This window comes from Zingiber officinale, chromosome 6A (genome assembly GCF_018446385.1).
Source record: "Zingiber officinale cultivar Zhangliang chromosome 6A, Zo_v1.1, whole genome shotgun sequence".
NCBI classification, from domain to species: Eukaryota; Viridiplantae; Streptophyta; class Magnoliopsida; order Zingiberales; family Zingiberaceae; genus Zingiber; species Zingiber officinale.
This window is the reverse complement of record NC_055997.1, coordinates 5,025,532-5,042,769: the sequence shown is the minus strand read 5'-3', so window position 1 is coordinate 5,042,769 and position 17,238 is coordinate 5,025,532.

The window sequence follows — 17,238 nt, the reverse complement described above, 5'->3', positions numbered from 1 at the left end:
AGAGTCACACGACCGTGCCATGCTTCTTCTCTAGATGGCTCACACGGCCGTGCTAATCTTAGCATCTGAAAATTCCACACGGTCGTGTGGCACACACGGCCTGGCAATGCTTGGCCTCTAGAAAATGTTGCACAGCCGTGTAGATCTACATGGCCGTGTGCTAATTCTACTTCAAAAGCGACACGGCCGTGTGAATCCACATGACCATGTCAGCCTCCTCTTCTGTTGATGCTACACACCCGGTCTGCTCCACACGACCAAGGTCATTTTCCTTCCTGTTCCTTTGGCATGACCATGTGGCACAGATGGCCGCTGCTATCTTCCTTCAATTATTCATTTCTTCTCCAAATTCGGCTCCTGTAGACAGAAAAACACACAAGAGTAGATTTCTGAACAAAGAAGAGTAAATATGCTAAAAGTAAAGTAAGGAGTATGAAAATGCATAGATAAAGCATACATAAAATATAGGAATGTGCGTCAAAGCATGCTAAACAAGTGTATAAAATATATGCACATCACATCCTTAGACTTAAACTTTTGCTCGTCCTTAAGTAAAATGCCGCAATCTAGACTCACGTGCTCAATAATGCATCATATAATGTACTTTCCTAACTCTATCTACAAGTTTCATTGATAATCATGATCATAGAAATAACTCAAGTATGACTTAAGCATAAGTCTCTTGTGCACAGTGCAATAAGTGACCCAAATTACCTTTCAAGTTTTAATTTTCGTCCTAGTTAAGTCATCATCCAATTGAGTTCCTAATGTTTCCGGTGATAGACACTTACCTGCCATACACTTGGTTCATATTTTTCAATTAACCTAAGGTCTCAAAGGTGTGCTCGATATCAAGAGAATCATAGCAGTTATTTCCCCAGTAACCTAACTCGGTCTCAAAGGGGTAATTTGCTAGTTTCCACTCACGACAACTATCTTTTATATCCCTTATTCAAAACTTTCTCTCTCTTTTTTTTTTAAGTGATTGCAGGGTGCAACACTTAAATAGAAATGTACATAAGCACAAATGTTGCGATATTTTGATTTTTCCAAAGCTTACATGATTCGATCCTCATCCAGTAACTAAAATGAAGTTTGAGAAATCACCATGGAAACCAAGTACTAAACAAATATCATGACTATTTCAATGATATCAACTATTCAAGCTCAAGTAAAGTGAAAGTAAGATTCTTAAGGTTAAGCCAAAACTCAAACTTATTTCTATACGATACTTAGCTTACATCATGCTACTTAAGATAGAGAAAAAAAGTTACACTAAACATACTAGCATCATTTACAACATCATGAATCAAGATAGAAACGTGCTAACAATTTTACTTTTAGACAAGTAAGCATATAAGTGAGAATTGATGTTCTCAATATGAATACCACAAAACACTTTAAAAGATAGTCAAATGATAGTCAAAAATAAACCAAGCAAGCATAACAAATGCAAGATAAAAATAAACAAAATGCAGAAAACTGAAAATGTAAAAATTTCAGGTTGCAAACCACCCCAAGACTTAAACTTTTTATCGTCCCGATGAAATCAATATGGTGGTGGAGGTGGAGGTGGAGGTCTACATGGACGACCAATAGGAAAATTAGGAAAACCCGGAGTCTCACTCAGGAACTTATGATATTCATAGAGGGCGTCAACTTGTTAACCAGTAATACTCATACCCTGCATGAATTCTCTCATCCTAGCTGTTAGGATGTATACTAAAAGCCTATCTTTTGTTATGAATATTTATTTAGAAATAAGAATCACATTTGTTAAATGTCTGTACAGTTGTCCATTTAATTTATATTGTATATAACATGGTGTGTGGTGTCACACACAAAAGATCATGTTATCAGTTCTTTATAAATTATAAATAGTTGCTCACGACCAAAATGGAAAGGGACAAACCATTGAAATGGTCGTAGTGTAATTTGATGTTAGTTTATCTTAACTATAAAATTACACTAGTACACTATGAGTGTATTGAGTATGACCATTTTGAGGTAGTTTCATTTTATACTGACTGCATAAAAGAACAAACCTCGGTTATTATGGAAGTGCATACTCTTAATCCTAATATAATAACAAACACATATATTTAGTATCTATCTCTTTAATTTATCAATGTGTGAGATTTAGTTCGATAAATCAATAGGCCTGATAAGTTGGAAGATAATACTATTTATATGGTGTGTTATTGATTATAGAAGGAAACTATTGTTAGTTAGAGCCCTAGAGCCAATCATTTGATGATTGTATGGACTCATTGTATCATATTCTTATATATTAATAAAGGCATTTGTTTGGTTATTATACTTATTTGTATTAGTGCCAAATAGACTAAGTATAATAGCGTCCTTGAGTAGAAGGTTCATACCTATATCAATCGATTAGTTGAATCGATAGTGAGATGATATAGGGAGCACTACTCTAAATCATTCCTAGTCGAGTATTAACATTCAGGGACAATGTTAATGCAATAAGACTAGCATGTAGGTCAGCTCGATGACTTGATCTCACAAGTCATGGATATAGAGATATCAAGCTGACACATGGGTATACATTGGAGAATGTATACTGAATGACCCGCCATGGGAAAGTATCATGGATCGTTATATGAGTGTCATATACTTTCTCATGTGGCTATTAGTATAACTATTAGTCCTTAGACCTGAAGTCACCATGGATCCCTACATAAGGAGTTATGTACTTTGGTTTCGTCAAACGTCACCCGTAACTGGGTGGACTATAAAGGCGATTACTGGGTATATAACAAATTATGCAGAGGGATGTGAGTGATGTAGATGAGATCTATCCCTCCCATATGACGGGAGTGACATCGGTATTTATGATAGAGTGAGACCACGAAGTGCATGGCCATGCCCAAATGAGTCAATATTGGATATTGAGCTCATTTGATTTAGTGAGTCTACTTGGAGTTCAAGATTTAGATTGGTCAGAGGATGACACGGTCTATGCCTCACATTGATCAATCTAGATGTCTAGGATAGAAGGATACTTGTCATATATTGTGAGGAGTCACAATTAGTAGTCACAAGGTGATGTTGGATCTCGACATTTCTTGTAACTTGGGTAGTAATGATGTGTTGCTACATACCGCTCATTACTTATGCTCCTAAATGGGTTTAGGGCATTGCCAACGTTACAAGAACCTATAGGGTCACACACTTAGGACAATTAGATGGAGATTAGGTTCATATGATGAACCAAGAGGATTAGATTCATTTGATGAATCAAATTGGATTAAGAGTAATCCTAATTGGGCTAACTTGAGTTCTACTCAAGTTGATTCATGTGTTCAATGAGTCTAATTTAGATTTTGACTCATGGAATCAATTTAATTTAATGAATTAGATTCATTATATTAAGTTGGCTCGAATCAAATGGTTAGATTAGATCAACCATGGTAGAGATTGGGTCAAGTTTGACTTGACTTGAGAGGAAGATTAAAAGTCAAGTTTGACTTGACTTTATGCCACCTCATTGGTGAGTTGACATTGAAGTGGACCAATGATGTTACTCCACATCATCATGGGTGCCACCTCATGGAAGTTACAAAGCCATTTTCTTAATAACTTCACATTAATTGCATTTAATGGGGAGTTACACATGAAGATTGTGGCCGACCACATTTTGAATGGGGATGAATTGATTTTCATTCATTCATTCAAGTGTGCATCATTCTTCTTTCTTCCTCTTGAAGCTCTTCCTCTCCCTCTCCTCCTTGCTTGGCCGAATCTTACCAAGGTGCTAGCACACCTTTGTGTGAGGTTTTCTCCACCTACGTGTCCGTGTGGATACTTCTAGAGGACTGACGCTTGACGGTCTAGAGATCCGGCAACTCTTTGGACGAGCGGGAACGCGAAAGGGCACGCAACAAGGGTAAAAGCTCTCAACACATAGATCTAGGAGTAGATCTAAAGTTTTTGTAACTCGTACTCGTAATTTTCGTTCGGTTTTCCTTGCACGGATCTACGGCTTTGGGTGATTCGGGGTTTCTGCGACGCGAAAAGCGGTTTTCGCGGCCCGAAAAACCCAACAGTGGTATCAGAGCCACGTGTAAGGCTTGTACGAGTTTAATTTTTAGTTTTATGAAAACTAAACCTTCTGTGATTTTCTGTAAAATTTAGTTTTTTATGTTTTTATGGGTAATTTTTCCCTAGAAGCGAAGCACAAGTATCTCGGCACTTGTAGGCTTCGGCTACCAGGAAGTTTTTCCTTAAACGGCTTCGTTTTGCCCCAAATCCGTTTGGGACAGCGGGCTTGGGTGCCATTAGATCGCAAAGGAACAACTCACGATGGTAGGGGTACTGCCCCTAACCCCGCAAGGGGATTTGCTCCGCGATTGCACCCGAAATCGCTAAAAACGAACCTGCCGGGAAGATTTTTCCGAAACGGCAATGTCTCGACCCAAATCGTTTTGGGACAGCGGGTTTAGGCGCTGTTGGATTGTAAAGGAACCCTCGCGATGGTTAGATCGCGAGTAGGGGCGCTGCCCCTGGCCCCGCAAGGGGATCCGTTCCGCGATTGCGCCCGAAACCGCTAAACGGGTCCGCCGGGAAATTTTACTCGTAAAAATTGTAAAAATTAATTTTAAAATTATAGAAAATTATGACAAATATATAATTTTGAATTATAAATTAATTTTGTGATAGTCATGGCCCAAAAACCCAATGTGAGTGGATTGTGTTGTAATTCATAATACGGCCTGCGTGTCGTTATGTGTTTGCGAGTGTTGTATTATATTCGTGACCTGCGCGTCGCACCTTCTCTTATATTCTTGTTGTAAATTAGATTTAGACTCGAATGTAACTCGAGTTTCACATTGTAATGTACAAATTGGAGCAGTGGAGGGTCCACACGAGACGGAGTTCCGAGGCGGGCACGAGCAACACAAGGTGGTCAAAGGGAGGAGGTTGGAGAAGCTGTTGACCCTAGGTTGACCAGTCGATCTTCTCATTGGCTTGAGAAGATCGTAGTAGGGCCATGACTAAATCACAAATATATTAATTAATTACTTGTGTATGTGATGCATATTTAATAAGTAACTAATTAATTAGTGCCTTACGATTAGATTAGATCTAAGTCGTGCACATGATGCACCCTTGCGATTAGATTAGATCTAAGTCGTGAACAAGATGCATCCCTTTTCGATTAGATTAGATCTCAATCGACTCAACTCTAATGCCTAACCGTGCCGTGATACCTATCACTACCTCGATCACATGTATTGTTGAATCTGCCAAAGCAGAGCAATACATATTATCTTGGTAGGGTACGGAGGGACAATCTTGGTCCCTCCTATCAACGCATGGGTGAATACAAACTCAATTAGATTGATTATTCCTAGTTACTCGGTTGGATCGAGTCAACTATAGGCATTCTTCCAATAGTTGGAAAGGTAGGACAAAATCACGTTTATATTAACTCTCGGGCGTATTAGCCAAAGCTAACTCGAGTTTTAATATAAATATGGATCTTGATCCTATAAACAAGAGTTGCATAGAGATGTAATTGGTAATCGTTACCTACCGATCATACTAAGTCTTGGGCGTATTAGCCAAAGCTAACTCAAGGGTTTGTATGATGTGGATCTTGTCCCACATAAATTATAGAATTCAGTGGGAGCATCATTTAGTTAAAGGCCTAATTAAATGATTAGGAATATGATACTTATTTCTGCATTTATTTCTGTTGTAGAATTTCCATGACGTCGAATACGAACATTTTCTCCCTACGATCTATCCTTAAGAAGGACAAGCTCAACGGAGCAAATTTCCTGGACTGGTACAGGAACCTGAGAATAGTTCTCACCCAATAACGTAAACTGTACGTTCTGGAGCAGCCCATTCCGGAGGCTCCTCCTGCCACTGCCACGCGAGCAGACCGAGATGCTTACAAGAAGCATCAAGATGACGCATTAGATGTGTCCTGTCTTATGCTCGCAACCATGAACTCTGAGCTTCAGAAGCAACATGAGTTGATGAGCGCTTACGATATGGTTGAACATCTTTGTCACCTATATCAAGGACAAGCAAGGCACTGGAAGAGGAACTCCAAAGAATACCTGGAAGATCTTACGAAGAAGAGAAATAAGATTTCTACTTCAGGTATACATGTTATAGAAGTCAACCTCTCTATTTCTTCATCGTGGGTATTAGATACCGGATGTGCTTCGCACATTTGTACTAATGTACAAGCGCTGAGGAATAGCAGAGCATTGACGAGGGGTGAGATAGACCTACGAGTAGGCAATGGAGCACGAGTTGCTGCTATTGCTGTAGGAACTTACCATCTATCTCTGCCCTCTGGGCTTATACTAGAATTAGATGATTGTTGTTATGTGCCTGCCTTGACTAAGAACATAATTTCAGTTTATTGTTTAGACAAGAAAGGATTTTCGTTTACAATAAAGAACAAATGTTGTTCCGTCTATTTAAACGATATGTTCTATTATAGTGCACCTCTAATAAACGGACTCTATATTCTAGACCTTGAGAGCCCTATCTATAATATAAATACCAAGCGGTTCAAGTCAAATGACATGAACCAAACCTACCTTTGGCACTGTCGCTTAGGTCATATAAATGACAAGTGCTTATCCCAACTCCATAAGGATGGTTTGTTGGACTCATTTGATTTTGAATCATATGAGATATGCGAGTCATGCCTACGAGGCAAGATGACCAAGACTCCCTTTAGTGGGCACAGCGAGAGAGTGACTGATTTGTTAGGACTCATACATAGTGATATATGTGGCCCTTTCAATGTCGCTGCTAGAGGCGGTTATAGGTACTTCATCACGTTTACTGATGACTTTAGTAGATATGGTTATGTGTACTTGATGACACATAAGTCCGAATCCTTTGAAAAGTTCAAAGAATTCAAGAATGAAGTACAGAACCAACTTGGTAAGAGTATTAAGATACTTCGATCAGATCGAGGTGGAGAATACCTTAGCCACGAGTTTCGTGACTACCTAGCTGAGTGTGGGATTCTATCCCAACTCAATCCTCCTGAAACACCACAGTGGAATGGTGTATCCGAAAGGAGGAATCGTATCCTATTAGATATGATACGATCTATGATGAGTCACACTGATCTTCCGACATACCTTTGGGGCTATGCTCTAGACACGACAGCTTTTATACTCAACCGAGTTCCATCCAAGGCCGTGATAAAGACACCATATAGGATATGGACTGGGAGAGATGCCCAGGTGTCTTTCATGAGGATTTGGGGTTGTGAGGCTTACGTTCGACGTCAAGTCTCAGACAAGTTAGGACCCAAATCCGACAAGTGCTACTTTATTGGATATCCCAAGGAAACTAAGGGATATTATTTCTACATTCCCAGTCAGCACAAGGTAGTTGTGGCAAAGACTGGGGTCTTTCTAGAAAGGGACTTTGTTTCTAGAAAGACTAGTGGGAGCACGTTCGATCTTGAAGAAGTTCAAGATGCGAACAATAGCACTGATGCCTCGATGGAAATTGAACTGGAACCACAAAGTGTTGTGGATGATGTTGTTCCACAAGGAGTTGAGGAACAACAACCGGTTCAAGTAGACATACCTCTTCGCAGGTCTGATAGGGTACGTCGTCAGCCTGAGAGATACTCATTTCTCTTGTCTGACCATGATGACATTGTGCTCATAGAGGATGAGCCCACCACCTATCAAGAAGCTGTGATGAGACCTGATTCCGAGAAATGGCTAGAGGCCATGAGATCGGAGATGGAATCCATGTACACCAACCAAGTATGGACTTTGGTTGATCCACCTGAAGGGGTAAAACCCATTGGGTGCAAGTGGGTCTTTAAGAGAAAGACTGACATGGATGGACTTATCTATAAGGGTCGCTTGGTAGCTAAAGGTTTCAAGCAGATTCATGGTATTGACTATGATGAAACCTTTTCTCCAGTAGCGATGTTTAAGTCCATTCGGATCATGCTTGCTATTGCAGCCTACCATGACTATGAGATATGACAGATGGATGTCAAAACCGCGTTTCTGAATAGAAACCTACTCGAGGATGTGTACATGACACAACCTGAGGGTTTTGTAGATCCACAGCATACTAGCAGAGTATGCAAGCTGCATAGGTCCATTTATGGACTAAAGCAAGCTTCTCGGAGCTGGAATCTTTGATTCGATGATGCAATCAAACAGTTTGGTTTCATCAAGAACGAAGATGAACCTTGTGTCTACAAGAAGGTTGTAGGGGATATAGTTGTCTTCCTCATATTGTATGTGGATGGCATACTACTCATTGGGAAGGACATCCCTATGCTTCAGTCTGTCAAGACCTGGCTAGGGAGTTGCTTCTTAATGAAGGACTTAGGTGAGGCATCCCGCATTCTAGGGATACAGATCTATAGAGATAGATCTAAGAGATTGCTTGGCCTGAGTCAGAGTACATATATTGACAAGGTACTCCTTCGGTTTGCCATGCAGAACTCCAAGAAGGGATTTCTACCGATGTCACATGACGTGAGTCTTTCAAAGACTCAAGGTCCCTCTTCTAGAGAGGAGAGAGACCGCATGGATCAGATCCCTTATGCCTCAGCCATAGGATCGATCATGTACGCCATGCTATGTACTCGACCTGATGTCTCGTATGCTTTGAGCATGACGAGCAGATACCAGTCAGATCCAGGTGAAAGTCACTGGATAGCGGTCAAGAATATTCTTAAGTACTTAAGAAGGACTAAAGAATATTTCTTGATATATGGAGGCAATGATGAGCTAGCTGTAAAGAGTTATAGTGACGCTAGCTTCCAGACTGACCAGGATGATTATTGATCACAGTCAGGGTTCGTATTCTGCATTAATGGTGGTGCTGTGAGCTGGAAGAGTTCGAAGCAGGACACAGTAGCTGATTCTACAACAGAGGCCGAGTATATTGCTGCATCAGAGGCAGCAAAGGAGGCAGTTTGGATCCGTAAGTTCATCACTGAACTTGGGATGGTTCCCAGTATCACTGACCCTATTGAGCTCTACTGTGACAACAATGGAGCTATAGCACAGGCGAAGGAACCTCGCTCACACCAGCGGACCAAGCATATACTACGGCGCTTCCATCTCATTCGAGAGATTATCGATAGAGGAGATGTGAAGATTTGCAGAGTACCTACAGAGGCTAACATCGCAGATCCCTTGACCAAGGCTTTGGCACAGAGAAAGCATGATGGTCACACTAGGTCATTAGGCCTTAGAGCCTATACTGATTGGCACTAGTGCTAGTGGGAGATTGTTAGTTATAGCCCTAGAGCCAATCATTTGATGATTGTATGGACTCATTGTATCATATTCTTGTATATTAATAAAGGAATTTGTTTGGTTATTATACTTATTTGTATTAGTGCCAAATAGACTAAGTATAATAGCGTCCTTAAGTAGAAGGTTCATACCTATATCAATCGATTAGTTGAATCGATAGTGAGATGATATAGGGAGCACTACTCTAAATCATTCCTAGTCGAGTATTAACATTCAGGGACAATGTTAATGCAATAAGACTAGCATGTAGGTCAGCTCGATGACTTGATCTCACAAGTCATGGATATAGAGATATCAAGCTGACACATGGGTATACATTGGAGAATGTATACTGAATGACCCGCCATGAGAAAGTATCATGGATCGTTATATGAGTGTCATATACTTTCTCATGTGGCTATTAGTATGACTATTAGTCCTTAGACCTGAAGTCACCATGGATCCCTATATAAGGAGTTATGTACTTTGGTTTCGTCAAACGTCACCCGTAACTGGGTGGACTATAAAGGCGATTACTGGGTATATAACAAATTATGCAGAGGGATGTGAGTGATGTAGATGGGATCTATCCCTCCCATATGACGGGAGTGACATCGGTATTCTTGATAGAGTGAGACCACGAAGTGCATGGCCATGCCCAAATGAGTCAATATTGGATATTGAGCTCATTTGATTTAGTGAGTCTACTTGGAGTTCAAGATTTAGATTGGTCAGAGGATGACACGGTCTATGCCTCACATTGATCAATCTAGATGTCTAGGATAGAAGGACACTTGTCATATATTGTGAGGAGTCACAATTAGTAGTCACAAGGTGATGTTGGATCTCGACATTTCTTGTAACTTGGGTAGTAATGATGTGTTGCTACATACCGCTCATTACTTATGCTCCTAAATGGGTTTAGGGCATTGCCAACGTTACAAGAACCTATAGGGTCACACACTTAGGACAATTAGATGGAGATTAGGTTCATATGATGAACCAAGAGGATTAGATTCATTTGATGAATCAAATTGGATTAAGAGTAATCCTAATTGGGCTAACTTGAGTTTGACTCAAGTTGATTCATGTGTTCAATGAGTCTAATTTAGATTTTGACTCATTGAATCAATTTAATTTAATGAATTAGATTCATTATATTAAGTTGGCTCGAATCAAATGGTTAGATTAGATCAACCATGGTAGAGATTGGGTCAAGTTTGACTTGACTTGAGAGGAAGATTAAAAGTCAAGTTTGACTTGACTTTATGCCACCTCATTGGTGAGTTGGCATTGAAGTGGACCAATGATGTTACTCCACATCATCATGGGTGCCACTTCATGGAAGTTACAAAGCCATTTTCTTAATAACTTCACATTAATTGCATTTAATGGGGAGTTACACATGAAGATTGTGGCCGGCCACATTTTGAATGGGGATGAATTGATTTTCATTCATTCATTCAAGTGTGCATCATTCTTCTTTCTTCCTCTTGAAGCTCTTCCTCTCCCTCTCCTCCTTGCTTGGCCGAATCTTACCAAGGTGCTAGCACACCTTTGTGTGAGGTTTTCTCCACCTACGTGTCCGTGTGGATACTTCTAGAGGACCGACGCTTGACGGTCTAGAGATCCGGCAACTCCTTGGACGAGCGGGAACGCGAAAGGGCACGCAACAAGGGTAAAAGCTCTCAACACATAGATCTAGGAGTAGATCTAAAGTTTTTGTAACTCGTACTCGTAATTTTTGTTCGGTTTTCCTTGCATGGATCTACGGCTTTGGGTGATTCGGGGTTTCCGTGACGCGAAAAGCGGTTTTCGCGGCCCGAAAAACCCAACAACTATGTCCTAGAGATCTAGGTTGGTGATGTCCCCAAGAGGAGCTCATAAGGATTGTCATGTAAACCCTGCAGGTGGACTTAGTCCGACATGACAATAAGGTTGAGTGGTACTACTATTGGAGCTAGATATTAATTAAGTGAGTTGTCAGTAACTTACTTAATTAGTTGACATTCGATATCTTAAACATAGGGAGATAAATGTACTCATGATAAGAAGGAGCCCATAATGTAATATGAGATTGGTATGGTAGTTCAATAATAACTCTTTAGTGGTATGAGTTATTATTTATGAACTTGAGTTGGGTGTTCGGGGCGAACACAGGAAGCTAAAGTTCATCGGGAGGCCAAAATCAATTCCTCCTCTCGGTCCCTATTGTAGCCTCATATATGAAACCTTGTATCTACTAAGTCCACTTCTTATCCAAGTAATGGGCCGAACATAACCTTGCTTGGTGCAAGGGGGATGGCCAAGCATTGATTTGGAGCTCAACTAGTGGCCGGCCAAGCCATGCTTGGTGTCCAAGCATGGGGCCGACCACATAGGGTTAAAGGAGGTTTTATTTTTGTAAAAATCTTTCCTTTTGTAGTCATTCATAGAAGGGATTTAAAAGAGAAATTTTAATTATAAAATTTCCTTTTATAGACATCCACATGGTTTTAAAAAGAGAGTTTTAAATTTTAAAATCTTTCCTTTTATAGCTAGGTCTTTCACCTGACTTCACTCACCAGGATTTCTTTTCTGCCTAGCTTCACTCACTAGGTCTTTCACCTGACTTCACTCACCAGGATTTCTCTTCTGCCTAGCTTCACTCACTAGGTCTTTCACCTGACTTCACTCACCAGGATTTCTCTTCTTCCTAACATTCCAGTTTGGACTTTCCCAGTCAAGTATCCGGTCAACCTTGACCTACTTGACTCTTCTACAACCAAACCGATCAAACCCTGATCAGTGGAGAATTGCACCAATAATCTCCCCACATAAACAACTGCACCTGCATTGTTCATGTGTTGTCTTCATGTATTGGCAAACATCGAAACTATGACCAAGACTCAAGCTTGGTCAACCACGTTAACCTTGACCTAAGGAATATTGCTCCAACACCATCTACATGGGTAATGCTACAAAAGTGGCGGCTGTTGTAGTGGGAGAATCTTATTTAGGAATAAAATATTATTTTTAGAAATTATCTTTATGTACTAAGTTTTGGAAAGAACTTGTTTTTAGTTTCTAAAACTTTTATGAATGGATATTCTGTTTCTTTTGATGACAAATTTGTTGTCAAGAAAAATAGAGAAATTATCCATTCTTGTACATTGGTGGACAATTTAAGACACTCCTAACTCCCACGATGCAATAAATGGTAATTAAGAACTCATCTTCAAAAACTAATAAGAGAAAGGAGCCTTCAAAGATAAACCAAACGTATCTTTGGCGTCTAAAGGCTAGGTCATATTTACTTAAGTAGGATTCAAAGCTGATGGACTTTTGGGTTCATTAGTGATGGAAAATTTTCCAATCTGCGAATCTTGCTTGGAAGCAAAAATGACCAAAAGATCTTTTAAGGTAAAGGGGTAGAGCCAAAGGTGTGTTGGAATTGGTTTATTCTGATTTGTAACTATCCAGGCAAGAGGTAGTTTCGAATAAATGGTTATTCGAGATACGAATATATTTACTTGATGCACCTCAAGTCTGAGTGCTTTGATAAGTTCAAAGAGTACAAGGCTGATGTGGAGAAACATCATGGTAAAAGTATCAAAACACTATGATCTGATCGTTGTGGCGAGTACCTCTTAGGAGAATTTAGGAGTTACTTATCAGAGGTCGGGATTCAATCCCAACTATCTACACCTGGTATACCCAAACAGAATGGTGTGGCAGAATAAAGGAATAAGACTCTTATGAAAGTAGTTAAATCAATGATGAGTTATTACCAAATCCATTTTGGGGATACACTCTGGAAACGTAGCGCACATTCTGAACTTGATACCTTCTAAATTAATACCCTTTACTCTCACAGAATTATACAATGGGCATAAGCCTAGTCTAAGACATATTCAGATTTGGGATAGATCATCACATATGCTGAAGGGAGATACTAATAAGTTGGAATATCATACAGAAGTTTGCTTGTTTATGTGTTATCCTAAAGGAACGAAAGGTGGATATAGTCCTAAAGATCAGAAGGTCATTGTTAGCACCAATGCCTGATTTTTAGAAGAGGACTATATAATGGAACACAAGCCCATGAGTAAAATTGTTCTAGAAGAAATTAGTGAGGATACGTCTAACTTAGTACCTACAGTACAAGATGAAATACCACAAGAAACTGCAACACGTGTCACAATTGATGCACAACCACATACAATGTCTCATCGTAGTGGGAGGATTGTTAGGCAACCTGAAAGATTCATGTTTTTAGGAGAGTCATCAGACTTGATCCCTGAACATAATTCGAAGCACTCTAAGATAAAGATGCAGCATCTTGGCAAAGGGCAATGAACTTTGAAATAGAATCTATGTATTCTAATTAAGTCTGGGAGCTAGTAGAACCATCAAATGGTGTAAAAGTCATTGGATGTAAATGAATCTATGAAAAAGAAAAAGGGACAGACGGGAAGGTGAAAACCTTCAAAGCAAGGCTTGTTGCAAAAGGAAACCTTTTTCACCGGGAGCCATGTTTAATTCTATCCGGATCCTTTGCCGCTCATATGGATTATGAGATTTGGGAAATGGATGTCAAGACAGCTTTCCTTAATGGAAGTCTTGAGGAAAACATCCATATGAAGCAACCAGAGGGGTTTATTGAGAAAGGCAAAGAGCATCTAGTGTGTAAGCTCAAACGGTCCATTTATGGACTGAAGCAAGCTTCAAGATCTTGGAACATCTGGTTTAATGAAGTAATCCAGTCTTTTGAATTTATTCAATGTCCGGATGAGTCTTGTGTGTACAAGAAGAGTGACAGAAACATGGTGGTATTTCTTGTACTATACGTAGATGACATTTTTGTTAGTTGGCAACAATGACAAAATGTTATCAGACGTAAGGGTATGGTTGTCCAAGCATTTTTGATATGAAGGACTTGGGAGAAAGAGAACATATTCTTGGGATCAAAGTAAGGGATCGTAAGAAAAGGATATTGTGCTTATCCCAAGCTTCATACATCAAAATTATCCTAGCTCGTTTTAGCATACAAAACTCCAAGAAAGGTTTCTTACCTTTTAGGCATGGAGTACCCTTATCTAAAGAGATGTCTCCGAAGACATCAAAGGAGATAGAGGATATGAAGGCAGTTCCTTATGCTTCGACTGCAGGAAGCCTAATGTATGTGATGCTATGTACGAGACTGGATATCTTTTTTGCCGTGGGCATGGATAGCAGATATTAATGTAACTCTGGACTGGGACATTGGACTGCCTTAAAGCATATAAGGACTAGAGATTATATGCTAGATTACAAGGCAGATAATTTGTTCCTTGTGGGTTACACGGATTTGGACTAATAGGGACAATAGTAAGTCAACCTTAGGGTTTTGTATTTACTTTAGAAAGTGAAGCCATAACAATGGAGGAGTGTTAAGCATAGATTCTTATCAGGACTTCACCATGGAAACTGAGTACATTGCAGCCTCTAAAGCATCCAAAGAAGTTGTATGGCTTAGAAACTTCAAGATTGACTTAGATGAGATTCCTGGTTTGCCCCAAATTATTACAATTTATTGTGATAATAATGGTGCAGTGGCAAAATCAAAGGAACCATGAGTCTATAAGGCAAGTAAACACATTGAGCGCAAGTACCACCCGATATGAGACATCGTAAAGAAAGGTGAAGTTGTTGTCGCCAAGATTACATCAGTAGATTACCCGACAGATTCTTTCACTAAGGCCCTTCTAGTGAGAGCTTTTGATGGGCATGTTGAGAGGATGAGAATCAAATGTATGGCAGTATATATATGGCAGCATAGTCTTTTAGTATAAGTGAGAGATTGTTAGGATGTATACTAAAAGCCTAGCTTTTTGTAAACATTTATTTAGAAATAAGAATCACATTGGTCAAATGTTTGTATAGTTGTTTATTTAATTTATATTGTAGATAACATGGTGTGTGGTGTCACACACAGAAGATCATGTTATCAATTCTTTATAAATTATAAATAGTTGCTTACGACCAAAATAGAAAGGGACAAACCATTAGAATGACCGTAGTGTAATTTGGTGTTAGTTTATCTTAACTATAAAATTACACTAGTACACTATGAGTGTATTGAGTAGAACCATTTTGAGATAGTTTCTTTTTATACTGACTGTAAAAAAGAACAAACCTCGGTTATTATGGAAGTGTATACTCTTAATCCTAATATAATAACAAGCACATATATTTAGTATCTATCTCTTTAATTTATCAATGGGTGAGATTTAGTTCGATAAATCAATAGGCCCGATAAGTTGGAAGATAATACTATTTATATAGTGTGTTGTTGATTATAGAAGAAAACTATGTCCTAGAGATCTAGGTTGATGATGTCCCCAAGAGGAGCTCATAAGGATTGTCATGTAAACCCTGCAGGTGGACTTAGTCCGACATGACAATAAGATTGAGTGGTACTACTCTTGGAGCTAGATATTAATTAAGTGAGTTATCAGTAACTTATTTAATTAGTGGACATTCGATATTTTAAACATAGGGAGATAAATGCACTCATGATAAGAAGGAGCCCATAATGTAATATGGGATTAGTGCGGTAGTTCAATAATAACTCTTTAGTGGTATGAGTTATTATTGATGAACTTGAGTTGGGTGTTCGGGGCGAACACAGGAAGCTTAAGTTCATCGGGAGGTCAAAATCAATTCCTCCTCTCGGTCCCTATTGTAGCCTCTTATATAAAACCTGGTATCCACTAAGTCCACTTTTTATCTAAGTAATGGGTCGGACATAACCTTGCTTGGTGCAAGGGGGCCGGCCAAGTATTGATTTGGAGCTCAAGTAGTGGCCGACCAAGCCATGCTTGGTGTCCAAGCATTGGGCCGGCCACATAGGGTTAAAGGAGGTTTTATTTTGTAAAATTTTTTCCTTTGGTAGCCATTCATATAAGGGATTTAAAAGAGAAATTTTAATTATAAAATTTCCTTTTATAGACATCCACATGGTTTTAAAAAGAGAGTTTTAAATTTTAAAATCTTTCCTTTTATAGCTATCTACAAAAGATTAAAGAGATATTTTAATCTTGTTAAAATCTTTTCTTATTTGTAGTGTTTAAAAGAGAGATTTTAATTTTTAATAAAACTTTTCTTTTTTGTAACCATGTTTTAAAAGGAGAAGTTTTAATTAATCTTTCCTTTTTTGTAGTTGTCTACAATGTTTATAGGAGATAGATTAATTTTAAAACTTTCCTTTTGTTGCCATGAACAATAGGAAAATTAAAAAGAGAGAGATTTTAATTGTTATTAAAATTTCCTTCTTTGTAGATATCATGAATTAAAAGGAAGTTTTAATTTTTTGTTGTAAAAATTTCCTTTTAATGATCATGATGTGGCTGGCCACAAAAAAGAATAAAAGGAAGTTTTTATTAAACTTTTCTTTTTTTTGTCAAAACCAAGGATTATAAAAGAGAGGGAGGGGGTGCCTCATGAGATACACAACCTTTGCTTTTCTCTCTTCTCCTCCTTGATGTGGTCGGCCTCTTCTTATTCCTTTCTTCTTCTTTTGTGGCCGGCAGCACCTCTTTCCCTTTTCTTCTCTTTTGCTTCCTTAGGGCCAGCGGCATCAAGGTCTCCTTAATCCTTGTGGCCGGTTGCTTAGAGAGGAAGAAGAAGAAGAGGAGATGCACTTAGTGGCCGGTTGCTTGGAGAAGAAGAAGGAAATTTCTTATTTTGGCATCCCTTGGTGGCTCAAGAGTCTTGGAGAAGAAGAAGTGGTTCCGGTGGAATTCATCTTGGTAGATCGTCGCCCACACGACGTCCAAGAGAAGGAGAGGAATACAATAGAAGATCAAGAGGTCATTAGCTACAAAGAAAGGTATAACTAACTAATTGTTTCCGCATCATATTAGTTAGTTCATATTCTTTGTTTTGATCTTGAAATACCAAACACAAGAGGATAACAATTTTAGGAATCGATTTA